Raw genomic sequence first — 19,619 nt, 5'->3', positions numbered from 1 at the left:
ATTATTATTATTATATGTGAATCTATTATTATAGATATTAACCTATTTTAATTGTATAATTTCAGTGTTTTTTTTTTTTTTTCAAAATCAAAATTTAACCTACTGTATGTTCCCTGACTGAATTTTATTTATTTTTTACAATTTTTTTGATACATTTTCTTTGCACATTTGGTAGTGGAGAATTTCAAGCTGTTTTTTAAGTGTCACTTAAATTTTGAGACTGTTTTTTTTTTTAACCTGTGGTATCGATTTAGTATCGATACCGAGGTATTAGGTTCTGGTATCGTACCGAAGCCAAAATTGTGGTATCGAGCCATCCCTAATATATTCACGCATACATATAAGCATGCATACACACATGCACATACACGCATACAAACATGCGCACACACATAGATACATACATACGAACACAATGCACAAGACACTTTAAAACATTTTTTTGCTGCTTTTATACTTATAATTTATTGAAACAATCAGGTGCCAAATGTTTGTATTGTGATTTTATACATAATTTTTGATTAATTGTCTAGTGTTGTGTTAGGGAGTTTAACACCATGGGTCTGACTGAAACGGAATTTCAATCCTCTTTATGTTCTGTACATGGAGTAAGAATTGACAAATAAATTGAACTTGAACTTGAACCTGAACTTTTGTCAGGTATGGCCAGATTAACTGCTGCTGAAAAGCAGCGTCTTTATAGACAGCGCAGAGATGCAGACCCAGTTCGAAGAGCAGAGTTCCTTCAAAAGAAACAGCAGACCTATTTAAAAAAACATTCAGTACAAAACAAGACTGAGAATTGGAGATCTCCAAGAGAGGGGAAAGAGAGCAGCAAGGAAGAACTGGAGAATATACACTCACCTAAAGGATTATTAGGAACACCTGTTCAATTTCTCATTAATGCAATTATCTAATCAACCAATCACATGGCAGTTGCTTCAATGCATTTAGGGGTGTGGTCCTGGTCAAGACAATCTCCTGAACTCCAAACTGAATGTCAGAATGGGAAAGAAAGGTGATTTAAGCAATTTTGAGCGTGGCATGGTTGTTGGTGCCAGACGGGCCGGTCTGAGTATTTCACAATCTGCTCAGTTACTGGGATTTTCACGCACAACCATTTTTAGGGTTTACAAAGAATGGTGTGAAAAGGGAAAAACATCCAGTATGCGGCAGTCCTGTGGGCGAAAATGGCTTGTTGATGCTAGAGGTCAGAGGAGAATGGGCCGACTGATTCAAGCTGATAGAAGAGCAACTTTGACTGAAATAACCACTCGTTACAACCGAGGTATGCAGCAAAGCATTTGTGAAGCCACAACACGCACAACGTTGAGGCGGATGGGCTACAACAGCAGAAGACCCCACCGGGTACCACTCATCTCCACTACAAATAGGAAAAAGAGGCTACAATTTGCAAGAGCTCACCAAAATTGGACAGTTGAAGACTGGAAAAATGTTGCCTGGTCTGATGAGTCTCGATTTCTGTTGAGACATTCAGATGGTAGAGTCAGAATGTGGCGTAAACAGAATGAGAACATGGATCCATCATGCCTTGTTACCACTGTGCAGGCTGGTGGTGGTGGTGGTGTAATGGTGTGGGGGATGTTTTCTTGGCACACTTTAGGCCCCTTAGTGCCAATTGGGCATCGTTTAAATGCCACGGCCTACCTGACAGTGGCGGAGCCAGAGGGGGGTCCGGGGTGGCACTGGACACCCCTGACATGCGATTGGCCACCCCAAAATTGTATTTGCTACTGGCAGTTGCTGATGCTGATTTAAAAAAAAAAAAAACGTTCGCCGGCAGCGCGGGCGCATTTTTCAAACAGACGAGCAGAGGACGAGAGATGGTTGCAAGTCAAGAAGATACTTCAACTTCACAGAAGAAACATCATATTTGAAGTAAGTTTTTAAGTTTTAGCATCAGGGTTGTTTGCTTCGAATACATTAATACACGCATACAGTAGGCTTACTAGGCTACCATGCCGTGGTGTGTACGTTACAGTATAAACGCAGACAAAGAAGTGAAGAGCAAACAAAAGCGATATCATAATGCAATCAATCACTATACACTGTGAGGCTAAGATCTAAAGTTACTGTGTTTTGATCATCATTCTGAATCTGATCTAGATGTAGTCTGATAAAAATGCGATTTTCTCAGCTTTTTGCTCATGTTGCTTTTTATGAAACTTATTTAAGTGTTGATAAAAAAGGATGCATAAAGCTATAATAAAACAGTTTTTTTTTTAAAGCACAGGGTCTGTTCTTTCTTTTGACATGTTCAGATATTGTGAAAATTACCAAAAACGCTAATGTTGGCTGATTTTTATTTTTTTATGCTGGCGAGAGAGTTAAGATAAAAATGTTGGTAATTGGATGATGATTAGAATATGATTGGAATCATATTTTCAATTTGTCATATTTTGAACAGGGTCAATTAAACATGAAAAGAAAGGGAGGTATATCAGAGTTCTTTTTAAAGAAGCACAAACAGACAGATCAGGTGCAAACAGACCCCAGCCCTTGCATCACCACTGGAACCCAGAGCAGCTCCCTACCTGAGGCTAGTCAGAGTCAGTGTGGTCAGACTTCAGGACCAGCAACAGGTCAGAGCATCTAGACACAGGCAGTCAATCACATACCCAATTCAGGAATTTAAGTTGAGATGATTTTGTCAGATTAAAGTATAGTTCACCCAAAAATGAACAAAAAAAAGATATTTTAAAGCATGTTGGTAACCAAATAATTTTATAAATAAAATAACCAAGGAATGTTGACCTCCATTGTGTGTTTTTTTTCTTTCTACAATGGATGTTAATGGGAACCAAAACTGTGGTTACCAACATGCTTTAAAATATCTTCTTTTGTGTTCTGCAGAAGAAGGTCATACAGATGTGGACCTTTAAAATGTTGGTTCATGTGTGTTCTTGTTGTTGATGGCGGTGGCATTTATATTGTTATTATACACTAATGGTTCTTGTGTTATAAATAGATGCATCAAGGAAGGACACAGATACCTCTGGTTCTGAGCAAGACAGTGAACCAGAGCTGCCAGGAGATGTCATGGAGCCCCTCCCAACTGCATCTAGCACCAGATTTGCTGTTCCAAAAGGACCCAGTGGTAAGCCAGACCTTCATTTTAAACTATACATTTTTTTAGGTAGCAGCTGTTAGTATCTAATCTTGTGGATCCCTTAATTACACATTTCCATAGAGATTTGGCACATTATTTATCATTATATTATTATAATATTATTTATTTTGCATTTTAGACATCTCTAGATCCAGAGAAGAGGGTCCAGTACAGCCATGTTTGAAAACATTTCCCAGAACTCAGCGTGGTACTAGAAAAAGGGCTTTCAACAGCTCCTGGTATAAGGACAATTCATGGCTTGAATATTCTGTGAATCAAGATTCAGCTTATTGTTTTGCCTGTAGGCCCAATACACCTGAATCTGCCTTCACTTCCCAGTCAGGATTTTGTAACTGGAAAAAAGCGCTGTTTAAAGATTCTGGGTTTAAGCTCCATTCAAAGACAGAGCATCATATAAATGCTATGTATGCCTGGAATCAGCATAAAAGGGCTGTTAACAGCAACTTATCGATGTTAGATCTCATAAATGAGGACAGGAAAAAGAAAGTGGAGGAAAACCGTACCTACATTAAAACAATTGCCGATGTGCTACTATTAACTGCCACTCAAAATATAGCACAGAGAGGTCATCTTGAGTCTTATGACTCTGACAACAAAGGCAATTTTTTGACAATCTTGGACGAAATTGCAAAGCATGACCCTCTCATTAAGAAAAGGCTTAATGCATTTGGCAATGCTAAGTACACAAGCCACCAAATCCAGAACGAAGTTCTTGAGGGGTTAGCTGAGATGGTACAAAGTGAAATAATCAGTGAAGTAAAAGAAAGTAAAGTTTTTAGTGTAATTGTAGATGAAACCAAAGATTTAAAGAAAAAAGAACAGATCTCTTTAGTTGTGAGGTACTATTACAACGGGGCCATCCACGAAAGTTTTTTACACTTTCAGTCAGCTGAAAGCTTAGATGCGGCAGGCCTTACAAAAATGATAATTGATTGCCTTGAAAAACATGGCCTGGACTACAGAAATAATCTTGTGGGGCAAGGCTATGACGGTGCAGCCGTCATGAGTGGAAAGCATTCTGGTGTGTCTACGCGAATTAAAAACCAGTGCAAGATTTGCATTTTATGTGCACTGTAATGCACATTGTTTAAATTTGGTTCTTGTTGATTCTGTTAAATCTGTGCCTGAGGCAGTTAACTTTTTTGCTCTCCTGCAGAAGGTTTATAACTTTGTATCAGGCTCGTACGTTCATCTCAAGTGGCTTGCAGTTCAGAAAGAGCTGTATCCAGAGCAGCAGCCCAGGGAATTACAGAGACTTACAGATGTAAGGTGGGCATGCAGATACTTGGCATGCCGTAATCTGAGGGAAAGGCTTCCAGCAGTTCTGAAAGTGCTACAGGAAATAGCAGATGAAAAGAGTGGTGATAGATCAGTGGAGGCAAGGGGAATTCTTTCTCAGATAGACGTACATTTCATTGGGCATTTGGTCACCTTCTGTAAAGTGCTTGGTGATGCTAAATGTCTTTTTGACATACTCCAATTAAGCTCTCTTGACCTAGCAAGGGCTGTTGATCTAGTAGGTGCCCTTACAGACACATTACAGAACAACAGAAGTGAGGATGAATTTGGAAAACTATGGAAAGAGGTTGAAGAGATTGTAGAGCACTGCAAAATAACTGTTCAAACAGTGTGTAAAAGACAACCTAAAACAAGCTTAAGATTTTGTAACTCATTGATGATGAGCACTGTAGGACATAAAAATAATGACCAAAGTGATGGCGAGAGCTTCCAAAGAGCTATATTTTATCAGGTACTTGACAGTCTCACAGCTGAACTGCAGAGGCGTTTTTCAAAGAAGAATTGTGAGATAATGCAAGGGGTCCAGTCTCTCAACCCAAAGAGTACAACATTCTTGAATGAGAAGCCTCTGTTTGCCTTTGCTCAGATATACGAGTCAGATTTAGAGGACCTCAAACATGAGGTTCATCAAACCAAGCGGCTTCTTGATAGGAGAGAGAAAAGTGGAAGTGACACACCGTCAACTCTCCTTGACTTTGTTGTGTTTCTAGAACCTTATAAAGAGGTCTTTCATGAGCTATTTCGACTTTGTAAGATTTCTGTTGTTACACCAGTCAGCACTGCTTCTTGTGAGAGAAGCTTCTCAGCTTTAAAACTGATTAAAACCCACCTTAGGACAACAATGGCTGATGACAGGTTAAGTCACATCGGAATTCTCAGTGTTGAGTCAAGGAGAGCACGCTCCCTCAACATGGATGAGTTCGTGAAACATTTTGCCAGTTCTCATCAGAACCGCAGAATTATGTTGTATTAATTGATGGGCACTAAAATTGTTTAAATTTTCCAAGTACATGTCTGCTTGATGCCTGCTATATCTAATTAAAAAAAATGTTTGTAAATGTGATTTTTTTTTGTAAATAAACAGCAGTTCAAAACAGACACATGCTACTGTATCTTATCTCCTTGGTGCTTCAGCTTTGTTTTCTGCAAATATTTTGGATGTTCAACACTTATAGTTACAAACCGAGTGACCCAATTCCTTCCACTGTGTGTGTATGTGTGCGTGTGTGTGTGTGTGTGTACCCCCGAAAATAGCAGTGACCACCCCCTGGCCACCCCATGTATAAAACTCTAGTTCCGCCACTGCTACCTGAGCATCGTTTCTGACCATGTCCATCCCTTTATGGCCACCATGTACCCATCCTCTGATGGCTACTTCCAGCAGGATAATGCACCATGTCACAAAGCTCGAATCATTTCAAATTGGTTTCTTGAACATGACAATGAGTTCACTGTACTAAAATGGCCCCCACAGTCACCTGATCTCAACCCAATAGAGCATCTTTGGGATGTGGTGGAACGGGAGCTTCGTGCCCTGGATGTGCATCCCACAAATCTCCATCAACTGCAAGATGCTATCCTATCAATATGGGCCAACATTTCTAAAGAATGCTTTCAGCACCTTGTTGAATCAATGCCACATAGAATTAAGGCAGTTCTGAAGGCGAAAGGGGGTCAAACACAGTATTAGTATGGTGTTCCTAATAATCCTTTAGGTAAGTGTATAAGGCAGAATACAGGGCAAGAAAGCAAAGAGAGATTTATTCACTAAAGATGTTCTGAATTTTTTGTTGTTGAATGTTTTGTGTTAAATAGGTCTGTGGATACATGTTTTATTCACTGAAGATTTTCAGATTTTTTTGTTCTTTATTGAAACAGATTCAAACATTGTGATTGCAACACAATCCATTGTGCTGACAATTTTTGAGAAAGTGAGAAACAGGTTGCAGGTTGTTTTAATCATATTGGTAACACTTTAGAATACGGTTCCTTCGTTAACGAATAACTACACAGGAACAAATGAGTAACACAATATTAACAATCTAGTAACTACTAATAACTAACAAGGAATTCTGATTAACGACTTAGTAAGTAACAGCGCACAGATGAAAGTGGTAGTTCACTATTAACTAATTGATAACTACTATTTTTTTTATGCTTCCCAGAGAACCACTGAAGAAGATTAATAGTTCATGCAAAACTAATCAATAACTATTCAGGACAAATGACTAGTACTACATTAACATTAATAACTGCTGTAAACAAATACACAAGGTTTATCAATATGTAATAGCATAGCAGACTTATGATTTGGGAAATAATTAGCCTATGCTCTCTCCTAGAGAACTATTTATCAACTGAATAATTTTAAAGAAATGGGTTTTTAAATGCAGTTGTCGGGACCTTACTTGTCCTGTAGTGATTCAATGCCAGTCCAGAGGAATGCCAGAAAATTGGCCAGAGTGACGGTGACGGCTGGAACATATTGAGTAACATTATCGATTATCGATATTGAGAACATATCGGCCATCCAAATATCATATACAGTGATTTTATTATTTAACCTATACCTCGCAAAAAAAAAGAGAAGATTTTATTAATGTCTCCTACCTCATACGTGTGTGCAAATATCTTGTGAAGGATTAGAAGATTCTACACTTTAGGATTGGCTTTTCATGTAATAATCATGATAACTAACTAGCAATGACTCAAGTGTTACTACATACTTCTAAAGGAATGACTAATTATTTGGATCCATATTCTAAAGTGAAGATCATGGTAACTAACTAGTAATTACTCAAGTGCATACTTCTATGGGAATTACTATCTAAAACTTCACCAAAAACCTCAAAAGCTTAAAAGAATTAGTAATTCCTTTAGAAGTAGTAACACTTGAGTAATTACTAGTTAGTTACCATGATCTTCACTTTAGAATACGGATCCAAATAATTAGTCATTCCTTTAGAAGTATGTAGTAACACTTGAGTCATTACTAGTTAGTTACCATGATTCTTACAGTGGTTCTCTGGGAAGCATTAAAAAAAAGTAGTTATTGATTAGTTAATAGTGAACTACCACTTTCATCTGTGCGCTGTTACTTATTAATTTGTTAATCAGAATTTCTTGTTAGTTATTAGCAGTTACTAGATTGTTAATATTGTGTTACTCATTTGTTCCTGTGTAGTTATTCATTAACGAAGGAACCGTATTCTAAAGTGTTACCATTATATTTGTTAATGCAGTTGTTGTCTAAATGTTATTTTATCAGAGCAATTACTTGTAATCCTACTCATGATGAATTTCTTTATTTTGCTCAATAAACTTTTAAAGGCACACTATGCAAGAATTGTACCTTGATATAACAGCTTCAAAGTCATTTCGGTGGTAAACAAACTCATAGTAGGGCGAATCATCCTGGTAATAAAGCTTGGCGAGGTCGCCGCTGGAAAAACCAGCAATGCAAGTTTGAGAGGAGCGCCCCCGACAAATCTCGCGAGAATCACGACTTGCTTTACGGCAACGACGTCACACACATCAACAACCACATATGAAGCACGAAGACACTTGCGCGCATTTCAGACGTGATACTTGACGATGGAAAAAGCAAAGAAAACGCGGTCGGAAGAGACTTGGAAAAGGAAAAGAGAATCTGACCGCGTGAGGAACCGGAAAAGAGTCCCTGATTCGCCCTCGCTATGTGTGTGCGTGTTGTGTGAGTGAGCGCGAGGGCGGGCGCGGCTGATGAGCTGATCAGCGCCAGCTGTTTTGAATGAGGATGTCCGATATATTCTTTGTTACCTCGTCCTGTCTTTGTCAGTTGGTTGTTGAGGCTACCAGGGTTCTACTCGCCGTGTTCTCCTGCATTCCACTCCTGTACCATGCTGTGGTTTCCTGAGATTTTCCCGGAGGAATTTCTACCTGTTCCTGCATCTGTGTCTGCCCACTGCGTCCCTGCGCTACCGAGCCTGAGTCTTCTTCTGTCTGCTTCCATTTTGACCCACACGGATATCTACTATTGTGCTCAATAAATAACTGTTTACTCGCAACTGAATCCTTTGACTATTTCCTTGTGACAGTCCCACTCGGTCGGGCTTTCACTAGTTGGCGCGAGCTAAAAAGCAGCACTGGATTCAACCGCGATGCTGACCTGGCGATCTTGTTGATGGATTAAGTAGCCTAAATCTCTTATTTCTAAACTTGATTGCGTTCTATGTTGTTGCGCTTGCTTGTAGTATGCCATTTTTTTTTACGATGCTGTTCATTCATCCATTGTTGATAATTAGACCAGTCCAAAAATGTCCACATATGTCTAGATAGCTATTTACGACAGTGTAAGTGTTCCACAGCGACTATAGGGGTCACTGTTTGACTAAAACACAATTTCTGCATAATGTGCCTTTAATTGTTAAACCTTTTATGCAATATTACATCTGTGGTGTTATATTACGTCTGTGGTGTTACTTCAAAACGTATCCAACATTTCTTTCCTTCAGAGCCATTTAATCTTATAATTTAACTTAAAGTTGTAGCTTTATTTTAATGATTTTTAAAATTAATTTGAACAAGAATTAATAAATGTGACTTTGTACAAAACAAGGGCGTACCGGTACAGTTGTCCAATGGTGTGACGGAATGTCCTGTGGTGTGACAAACTGAATTATAAGTGGAAAATGCATTTTAATGCACAAATTAATGTAAAAAGTGTTGAATAGTATAATAATGATGTCATCACTATGCACATATAAGGATGGAATGAAGCTTCATTAGGTTTTATACTAATTATAATGAATATAATCCAGACGTTTGGGTAAAGTCCCTATGTGTACATCTTATAGTAGGATAATAACATGATTGTGAATTTGTATTGTTTACTTTTGATGTGGGAATATAGTTAGGACAAATTGATAAGGATTGTGCATATTTGTCTTATCTGTCACACAATCTCTGAATTAAAAATGTTGTCACACCGGTGGACAATATGTGGGACTACCACACAAAAAAAAGTTAATAAAATGCTAAATAAATAAGGAATTAGAACGGGACACATTCAGTTTTGAGTTTTTCACATATTAAGCAATATAATTATATGTCATTTGACATACATTTTAGAAATATATTTTGTTCCACTTTGGATTTGAGTTCATGTCAACCACCCCTATATGACATTCTTCTTTCAGACGAATACAATCGGAGTTATATTAAAAAAATCTCCTGGCTCTTCTGAGCTTTATAATGGCAGTGATTGACCGTCTATAAAAGCGCATCCATCCATGATAAAAGTGCTCCACACGACTCTGGCGGGGTTATAAAGGCCTTTTGAAGCGAAGCGATGCAGTTGTGTAAGAAAAATATACATATTTAAAACGTTATTGACTAAAATAAGTAGCTTAGCATATATTTATTTCTGCTTTTGAAGTAACTAAAACTTACAGCTTTACCAATAGCAAAGAGACGCTACACTTACAGGTATGATTAATTCACTCTAGAAATTGTTATATCGCCAATGCATTCAAATGCAGTGCTACTTTATCTGTATCTGATTTAAAACAAGCAGAAATCTGTAAGAAATGTAACCATCCATAGACACTATAATTGCTGTTATGTGAGAGCACTAGCCTTGTGGGCAGCGAGCGCTGTGACGTGCTGCAGCTGTGCTCACGGCGACCTGAGCTCCAGTTCTGCTTCAGCTTCAGGCTTCTCAAGACAACAGCAACGTTTGTTCACATAATTTAGCCTCTAGTTGTGTTATTAACATGAATATAATGGATTAAGTATATGTTTTAAATTACAAAAAAGAGACTCATAAAGTATCATATTTATACTTTCAATAAATTAGTCTTTACATAATTTCTGATTACTAATTAGGCTGGCTAATTTTGAAAGTTTCCAATGTCAATATTGCTTGTGATCTTAATGTATGTGTATTCTTTCTGTTTACACTTTTGCATGATCATCTTTTTTAGGCTATGAGGAAAAACTCTACCATGCACACAGAGAACAGAGCTCAATGCTGCTAACTGGGCGAGCAACTGGACAACTAGAAGAGAAAAACAGTAGAACACTATTAATACAGATGACTGGAATACTCTTCTGCAAGAACCAAGACAAGCAAAGACTGATGATGAGTGCTCTGAGCAAACACAGCAGTCAAGACGCATGAGTGACTTTACTGAGTTCTTCATGTAATGTTGGGCATTTACTGTACGCAGAACTTCTAATAATTTATGTGGATGCCATTTATAAACCTGTTAGATTTCGATGTTTTAGTTTTGAGATTAATAAAATTGTATGTTTTAACAATGTTATAGCTAAGCATTTTTTTTGTTTGTTTAATAGAACATTTTGGGAACAAAAATAAAACTTCCCGCTAAACACTTTATAAGAATGTTAGGGGATAATGTTCTAAAAATGTTTATTAAACCTTTATAGAAGGTCATCACAAAACATTTTCAGAGTGTTCTTAGAAAATGTTATGCCATCTTTTAAGTGAACATTCTGGGAACAAAAAGAAAACTACTCGCTGAAAATGTTATAAGAACATTAGGGAATAATGTTCTAACAATGTTAGCATTAAACATATTTAGAATGTTTTTAAAGAATGTTATTAGAACTTTTAGGAGAACATTCTGGGAACCAAAATAAAACTACCCGCTGAAAACATTATTAGAACACTGCATGGTAATGTTCTCAGAACATTTTTAGAACAAAAAATTTCTACTTTCTCCGAGAAATGGTACGGGGGAAAAAACAACTATTTATTTGTTTACATTGAGTCACATTGTTTAAAACTTTGTCCCACTGTAAACTGGGAAAAGTTATAAAGTTTAGAAGTTAGTCGGGTCAATATATAATTGAGGGAGTTTTCATGTCCATGAGATTTATCTCGCAAACATGCTTATTAAAATAAAATTTTAAAAGTCTTCAGTGTTCTTCATGATCTTGTCTTTACAGATTCCATAGTTTATTATTATGGAAATAATCATTTATTTAAAAAAATTGACTAGATATCCCTAAAATGTCAACTAAATAACCGTCCAAAATGAATTACAACCACAATCTCATTACATAAAAAAACATTTAAAAAACTTATTCAAAAACAGTTTTAATTATAGTATTTACATTAAGTTGAGGTAATTGTGAACAATGTGTCTTTTTGGGCAATATGTCACATTTTCAATAGAAATTGACAAATTGAATATGTGTCCGAGAAGTCGCTGTCATCTAAGTTACCCATAGCAAATACACCCCTCAAGGAAGAGTGTGTTTTCCAAATCACATGACCTGCTCCACATGATGTCATTTCCTCCTGAAGAGAAAACTAGCAAGACTCCAATGTATGTTCTCCCTCCACATTTTCAGTTATTTCACCTAAAGTAGTGCTTGGGGCAAATGTGTACTTATCATATGTCAACAATGTTACTACAATGAATTCATAAACAACTTTGAATTTCAATTTTACTCAGTTGTAGATATAATATTCAGAAGAACCTCTCCGTAAAATGCCATGTGGTGTCTGGTGCTAGGCAACCATTTTGATTTTATCCATAAAAACAGCAAACATGTCAACTAGGTTACCAGTCACCTATGTTACTCTGCAAAGGTAACTTAGTTGACCAAGAGTAACATAGTTGACATTCATGACATGTTCTTATAGTTTAGTATTCATTTAATATTCTAATTGTACAATAACTATAAAATACTTTGCAATAAATATTATAAAAGTAAACTTGTTTTCAGGCAAATGCCACGATTATCTGCTGCAGAAAAGCAGCACCGAATTCGCCATTATAGCAGGTTCACCTACGTTAGGCGACCAGACCCAATCAGTGTGTCAAGCAAGCCCTAGCCACACGGGTTCTAGCCTGGCAAGCTATCCCCGATGTGTCGAGTTGGGTCATAAACACTATAAAGCGAGGTTACTTGCTCCAATTCGTTCGCAGACCCCCGAAATTTCAGGCGGTTCTCGAGACTTCGGTGAGAAGCAACGTGGGTCACGTGCTTCGCACCAAAGTACAGAATCTATTAGCAAAAGGGGCGATAGAATTAGTCCCCCCCGCGCTAAAGAATATGGGTTTTTACAGCCGCTATTTTCTGATTCCGAAAAAAGACGGCGGTCTCAGACCCATTCTAGATTTGAGACATTTGAACAAAGCTCTCATGAGACGGCCGTTCAAAATGTTAACGATCAAACATATCCTCATATCCCCTTAGTGACTGGATCCCCCTTGGATCTACCACCAAAGCAGACAAAAAGCTGTTCTGATTGTCTAAAAGACGCAGAACGCTCCCGATAGATTCTCAGCGCTCAGACAGGGCAGAGAAGATTAACCTCTCCATCCTCTGCAGAAGGAGGGAGGGCTGATAATGTCACCACCTGTGCTCTGAACAGTGTTGAGAGCACTTTAGGAACGTAACCATGTCTGGGCTTGAGGATGACTCTGGAGTCATCTGGACCCAACTCCAAACATGCAGGGCTCACAGAGAGCGCCTGCAGATCTCACACTCGCTTGATAGATGCCAACGCCATAGGAGAGCGGTCTTCAGCGAGAGGGTTTTTAGATCAACCGATTGGAGCGGTTCGAAAGGCGGACCTTTCAGAGCCCCCAGGACCGTGAAGAGGTCCAAAGGCGGCACAGACGGAGGTCTGGAGGGGTTCATTCTCCTCGCACCTTTCAGGAATCTTACGACCAGGTCTTTTCTTCCCAGTGACTGGCCAGCCGTCAGAACATGATGTGCTGCTATGGCTGCCACATACACTTTGAGCGTGGACGGGGAGCAACCCGCGTCCAGCAGCTCCTGTAAGAATGAGCGAACCACAGATATCTCACATGACTCTGGGTCAGCCTGATTTTTCGAGCACCAGCTGGAAAAACCTGACCATTTTGAAACATACAGGCGCCGAGTCGATGGGGCCCTGGCTTCAGATATAGTGCTTAAAACCTTCTCAGGAAGGTCCTTGGGTACCCGTTGAGGGGCCAAACATGGAGGGCCCATAAATCGGGTCTCGGATGCCACAATGTCCCGTTCGCCTGTGTGAGGAGGTCTTTCCTCAGTGGGACAGGCCATGGGATTGTGTCCGATAACTGAACCAGTTCCGGGAACCACGGTCTGGTTTTCCAGAGAGGGGCCACCAGAAGGACTGGGCACCCGCTCTCTCTGACCCGTTTGATGACTTGTGGAATCATCGAGACGGGGGGAAATGCATAAAGGGGACTGTTGGGCCAGCGCGTCCCTGTTCTCCGAGAAGAACAATTTGCAGTGGGTGTTGATTCTCGAGGCGAAAAGGTCGATTTCGGCCTCGCCAAACACCTTCCATATCAGACTGACCGTCTGTGGGTTCAGGGACCACTCGCCGAGGGGAGTGTTGCCCCGTGAAAGCATATCCGCGCCCACATTCTGGACGCCCGGGATATGCGCTGCTCTCAGAGAGCTCAGGTTGGTTTGTGCCCATATAGAGGAGGTCTCTCGCCATCGCATGCAGGTTCCCTGACCTGATGCCCCCCTGGCGATTCATGTAGGCCACCACTGACGTATTGTCTGTGCGGACTAAGACGTGGTGACCTCTGAGGTTCGACAGAAATGCCTTCAGGGCCAACCCAACTGCTTTCATCTCCAGACAGTTGATATGTAAGCTCTGCTCCGTGCTCGACCAGAGGCCGGATGCAGGCATGCCCTCGCGCAGCGCTCCCCAACCCAGGTTGGACGCATCTGTAAGAACCACTTTCCTCCTGGAAATTGTTCCCATTGTCACCCCCTTGTGGTACCAGTTCTGAGCCCGCCAGGGAATCAGGGTTCTTAAACAACCGTGATTCACCATATGCATATGCACCATTGCATGCACGTGTAAGCTGCCTGACTGACATGCATGAGTTGGCACACCGCGTGTCAGCCAATGCTGCATCGGGCGCATGCGCAGTAATCCCATGCGGAGTACTCGCGATGCTGCTGCCATGAGACCAAGCAGTTTCTGAAATTTCTTCAGTGGCGCGCGCTCGCGCAATCTGAAAGTGCCTGCAAGCGCTCTGGTGTGAGTCGCGCTGTTATAGCTCTCGAGTCTAAAACTGTGCCCAGAAAGATCACGCTCTGGCTGGGGGTTAGTTTGCTTTTTGAAACATTGATTGTGAAACCCAGGCATTTTAGATGGCCGAGAATCAAATCCCTGTGAGCTAATAGCTCGATTCTCGACTGTGCCAGCACCAGCCAGTTGTCGAGATAATTTAACACGCGCACTCCCTGATGTCTCAGAGGAGAAAGCGCTGCATCCACACACTTCGTGAATGTACGGGGTGCCAACGATAGACCGAATGGCAGAACGGTGTATTGATGAGCCCGGCCCCTCGAAGGCGAATCTCAAGAATGGCCTGTGACGAGGATTTATTTGAATGTGAAAGTAAGCATCTTTCAGATCCATTGTGACAAACCAATCCCCCTGGACGCACTTGCGCGAGGATATGTTTGATCGTTAACATTTTGAACGGCCGTCTCATGAGAGCGTCTCAAAATAGCAGCTGTAAAAACCCATATTCTTTAGCGCGGGGGGGACTAATTCTATCACCCCTTTTGCTAATAGATTCTGTACTTCGGTGCGAAGCACGTGACCCACGTTGCTTCTCACCGAAGTCTCGAGAACCGCCTGAAATTTCGGGGGTCTGCGAGCGAATTGCAGCGAGTAACCTCGCTTTATAGTGTTTATGACCCAACTCGACACATCGGGGATAGCTTGCCAGGCTAGAACCCGTGTGGCTAGGGCTTGACACACAGATTGGGGCTGGTCGCCTAATGTAGGGGGACCTGATACCCTTATATTGTGATTTGTGCACACATTGGGTATTGGACTGACTGTACAAGCATTTGATATATGTGCTTGTTAATAATGTTGTGATTGATCCTTGTAAACTGATGTGTGTCTGTATTTCTCCTTTATGTCATGAAATATTCAACAGGTCTTGATTAAATGCAATAAAAGATTAGCTAACATATAATAATTGATATAGTTTAGGATTGTTTTTGTTAAATACATCATCCTACTTTGTCATGTCCAGTCAACTATGTTACTTTTGTCAACTATGATACTGGGCTGTCAATTAAGTTACCATTATGTTTTTTAAAAAATATATGTATTTCAATGGTTCCCTAATCTCCAAGTAAATATTTAGAAACTGAGGACCTGTCAAATATATACCTCAGCATAATTTCATCAAGAAAATTATCATGAATCAAGCAGTTTGGAAACAAAATATACAGACCGGTTACTTCAGTACTTGAATTTTGGGGTTTCAATTGAACAAAATGTGTATTTTCTTAATTAATTGGGTATTTTAATTGAAAAGGTAGGTAAATAGACACATATTCTTCCAAGAGTAATGATTTTTTTAAATGTCTGCCATTTACTTAAAGTTAAAACTTATAGGTTTTGTCCGTAACATAGTTGACCAAATAATGAGTAAACTTCTTGTTTTTAAAACTAAATATCTGAAATCAATTATGCCTGAGCTTGGCAATGACTAAAAACAAAATATTTCAGGGATGATTTATCAGGGAAGATAATAATATTTTGTATATAAATATATTTTTTCCCAGAATTATTCAAACTCAAAATCTCCCACAATTATATATTGACCCAGTCATAAGTTCTCAATTTCGCTGCAGTTTTATATTATTACCGCATCAGCACTTTGATGAAACCAGCAGGCCATTAGAAACCAATAAGCCCCGCTTTTCAGCTGGCTGCATTCCTTGTGTAATGTAAACAGAAACGCTAGAAAGACGGACCGCGTGCAGGGCCATATCGAGATACAAATTTGAAACAATTATGAGGGTTCGGGGGGCATTCCCCCAGGGAAATTTGGATTTCTCTCATCTATGTGTGCATTTTAAGACGTCTGAAGGTAAAAAAAAAAAAAAAGAGGATAATATCTTTAAAAACATGTCAGTAGATTGTGAGCAGTAGATTATGTCAGTGGGCAGTAGATTATCCTGCTCTATCCTCACTCTTTCTTTTTATGTCTTACCTTGCCCTTACTCTTCTCCTAGAGCTTCTTTGACTGATATCCTAATTAATTTTCGTAAAAAAAAGAAAGAAAAAAAAAGTAAACATTGGGGTCAACTGATGATTTATGAATCATTTTCTTAGAAACGTTATTTACTGAAGGATACCAGGAAAGATATGAAACCAAGTTTCTTTGATTCATTCACAATACACATTTATGCCTATAACGGCTTACACGAATCCTGAACTTTATGGCTAATTCTATAGATTTGAGCTCTTATGAAAGTTGCAGATTTTTTTTTTAATCGCATCTTTGTGTCTTATGAATGGAATGGACATTAATAAAATGTAGCAATAGGCCTATTTTCAATTCAAAATGGCGAAATTAGTCAAGTTTATTCGTTTTCCAGATTATTTTTGTAGGTCGTTTAATATTTCTATCATAAAACAGCTGTCTGTCAAATATAAAATGTTATTGACGAGCTGTGAGTGAAATGCGCTCGCGTCACTTTCTTTTGCAGTTTCGCGCATGGCATTCTTCGGCGCTCAAATTCTGACTGTCTGTGGGGAAAAACCACGGCAAGGGAAAAGTCAACCACAAAATTATTGACATTATACTTGATTTTGATGTTACAAGAACACTTATTGAAATGATGGTGATGTAACTCATGGAGGGGCGCCACATGATCGAAGTTTACCATTATCTGGTAAAAACAAAACAAACAAATACACTGTGTAACGGAGGCCAGCTAGTAGTCGCTGTGCGAGTAAACCTCACTCCTCTAATCTCAATAGGCGCTCTAGCGACAGACGCTAGAGGCTGCAGTCTTTAGGCTCCTTGTTAGAGCGCCTTACTCTCACGCCGGAGACCCGCTCAGAGCGGGGTGAGAAGGACCCGGGTGGAGGGGTTACAACTGGTAAAAACAAAAATAAATCTGATTGAAACTGGATTTGTTTTGCTGTTCACGGACTTGAGGACACGATTTAAACAAAGTCACATTTATTTCACAGGGAAAAACAATCCTGACTAATTCAAATGAAGAGAAAACTGAAATAATTCACTTTTGCTGTGACAAACAAAGCATAACACAGATATTAGTCAAAAGGCAGCACTGAGGTCTATACAATTGCCATATCAAAACATTCACATTAGAACGGTCAGCAACAGCCATACATATAGTTACAGTGTCAAAGCAGATCCAGCTATACAAACAAATTCAGGCCCAACAGCTATTAGTACAGTTCAGTTAGAGGTTGCCAGATCACCATGATAAACTACCATATGTGAACTCGAGGGCCCATACATACATGGTTAGTTATGCACAAGACAAGAGTTGTCATTAGGACATCTATTGGTGACACTGTAAACATTGTGGTGAATTTATCACAAGTCGTCTCACCATCCTTAATATTGTGACCAAGATTTGCTAATACTGAATTATTATTATTATTATTAATGACTTTTTTCCAGAGATTAATTTAAAAAAAAATTGGGCAATCTGGTGGAAAAACAACAGCTAACTCTGATAAATGATATTTGGTCTGTTGGGGTCATTTGGTATAAAGCATTTGAGGCTTAGACAGAGGTAAAACATTTTCATAATCCTAACTGGTTACCTTCCCAGAAGAAAGGCCAGTGTGATTAGAATTTCAATCAGATGTTAATTACTCTCATTTTTTTAAGTTACAGAAGAGGAGAGCGTTATACTAAAAAAAAGACAGCAGCAAAACCAATATCACAATGAAAAACAAAACAAAAAAAGTGATTGTCAATTAAGTGTTTTGCTTATTTTTTGGAATGTCAGTCAATGTAAAAATGTCATGTTATAATCAATACTGTCAGATGATGCTTCTAGATTGTTTTGGTTTACCTGAATAGGCACAAACAGATACATTTAAAATATTTTGGATTTATACAATTTAAAAAAAACATTGCATGTAAAACATGCTAAGAGATTTTAAGGGTATAGATACAACAGGGTGTCTTCATTCCTTTTTTAATACATTACCTTCATAAAGATCCATAAATGTTTGCTTCACACATGCAGTGATCAATGAAATGTTCTTTTCCAGAGTCATTTCCTGGCTTTGCCAGAGTTTAAATTAGCTTTTTTGTTTATCAGTGTTTAAGGCCTGACCGTGAAGGTCAGCTGTCTGTGTCAGCAATTCATGGAAATGGTTTTAAAATCTAGAAATCTTTAAACCCTATTTTAAAACATCAGCTCTGCTGGTATTTAATATATATATATATATATATATATATATATATATATATATATATATATATATATATATATATATATATATATATATATATATATATATATATATATATATATATATATATATATATATATATATATATATATATATATATATATATATATATATATGTGGATTTTCTGAGTAAATTGAAACACTAATACATTAAACTGGCAAAGAATGAAACACCAATAAAAAAATATGCCTGTATAAATTTCTGTTTACAAAAAGTGGCACATACACCACTCGATTGAGAATCAGTGAAACTGTACAATGAGAAAATGTCAGAGAAATAGGTACAAACGTGTTTTGTGATGATTGTTTATTTTTCCAACCGATGGCTGGTGCTGTAGCCAACCAGACTCCAGAAATACTTTAAAAATCCTAGCTGCGATGAGGGTACAATGAAGCTCAGATTTATTCTGCTTGATCAAATCTGATACATTTATCCCACTTGGTAAGGTTCACTTGACAGTAAACAAAACCCTTACCTGTGCAATGATGAAACAAATCACAAAGATGACCAAAAGAGTAAAGGGTTTAGGTATTAGGGAAACAATGGGGGAAAAAGAAGAAGTAAAAATAAATGTCAAATTGATTTTTCCCAAAGTTTAAGGCCAGTTTCACACCGCACTCGTAAACAGAGTGTAAGCAGCGCATATTTTTTTCCGGCGGCCATGTTAACAGATTAGAGCATTCACACCGCACGCAGAAGCGGCACGGCAGCGTGTCACAGGAGCAGAGCAGAAGAGGCGGTGTCGCGATCGTTTCAGCGCTGAGTCTATTTTTGCTGCGCCATTCGCGCTGAATTAAAGCCAAAATGCATTGTTCTTGATCAAAATTGACCTGATTAACATGAAAAATAACACATTTTATCATAAAATCATGTAAGTGATGCGTTTCGTGTTTCACAATCAC

At 38.8% G+C, this 19,619-nt stretch overlaps 1 long non-coding RNA gene across 1 annotated transcript; it reads left to right on the top strand.

Annotated features, from left to right (window-relative positions):
• The first annotated feature begins 9,734 nt into the window (after window positions 1-9,734).
• Window positions 9,735-10,752, top strand: LOC130086206 (uncharacterized). The gene is made up of 2 exons (XR_008807208.1): window positions 9,735-9,784; window positions 10,414-10,752. It is a non-coding gene; the product is annotated as an uncharacterized LOC130086206 (long non-coding RNA).
• The last annotated feature ends 8,867 nt before the right edge of the window (window positions 10,753-19,619 follow it).

Source organism: Rhinichthys klamathensis, unplaced genomic scaffold (genome assembly GCF_029890125.1).
Source record: "Rhinichthys klamathensis goyatoka isolate OS25496 unplaced genomic scaffold, OSU_Roscu_1.1 h1tg000094l_1, whole genome shotgun sequence".
NCBI lineage: Eukaryota > Metazoa > Chordata > Actinopteri > Cypriniformes > Leuciscidae > Rhinichthys > Rhinichthys klamathensis.
The sequence above is the reverse complement of the archived record's forward strand: the minus strand, read 5'-3'. Positions and strand labels throughout refer to the sequence as shown.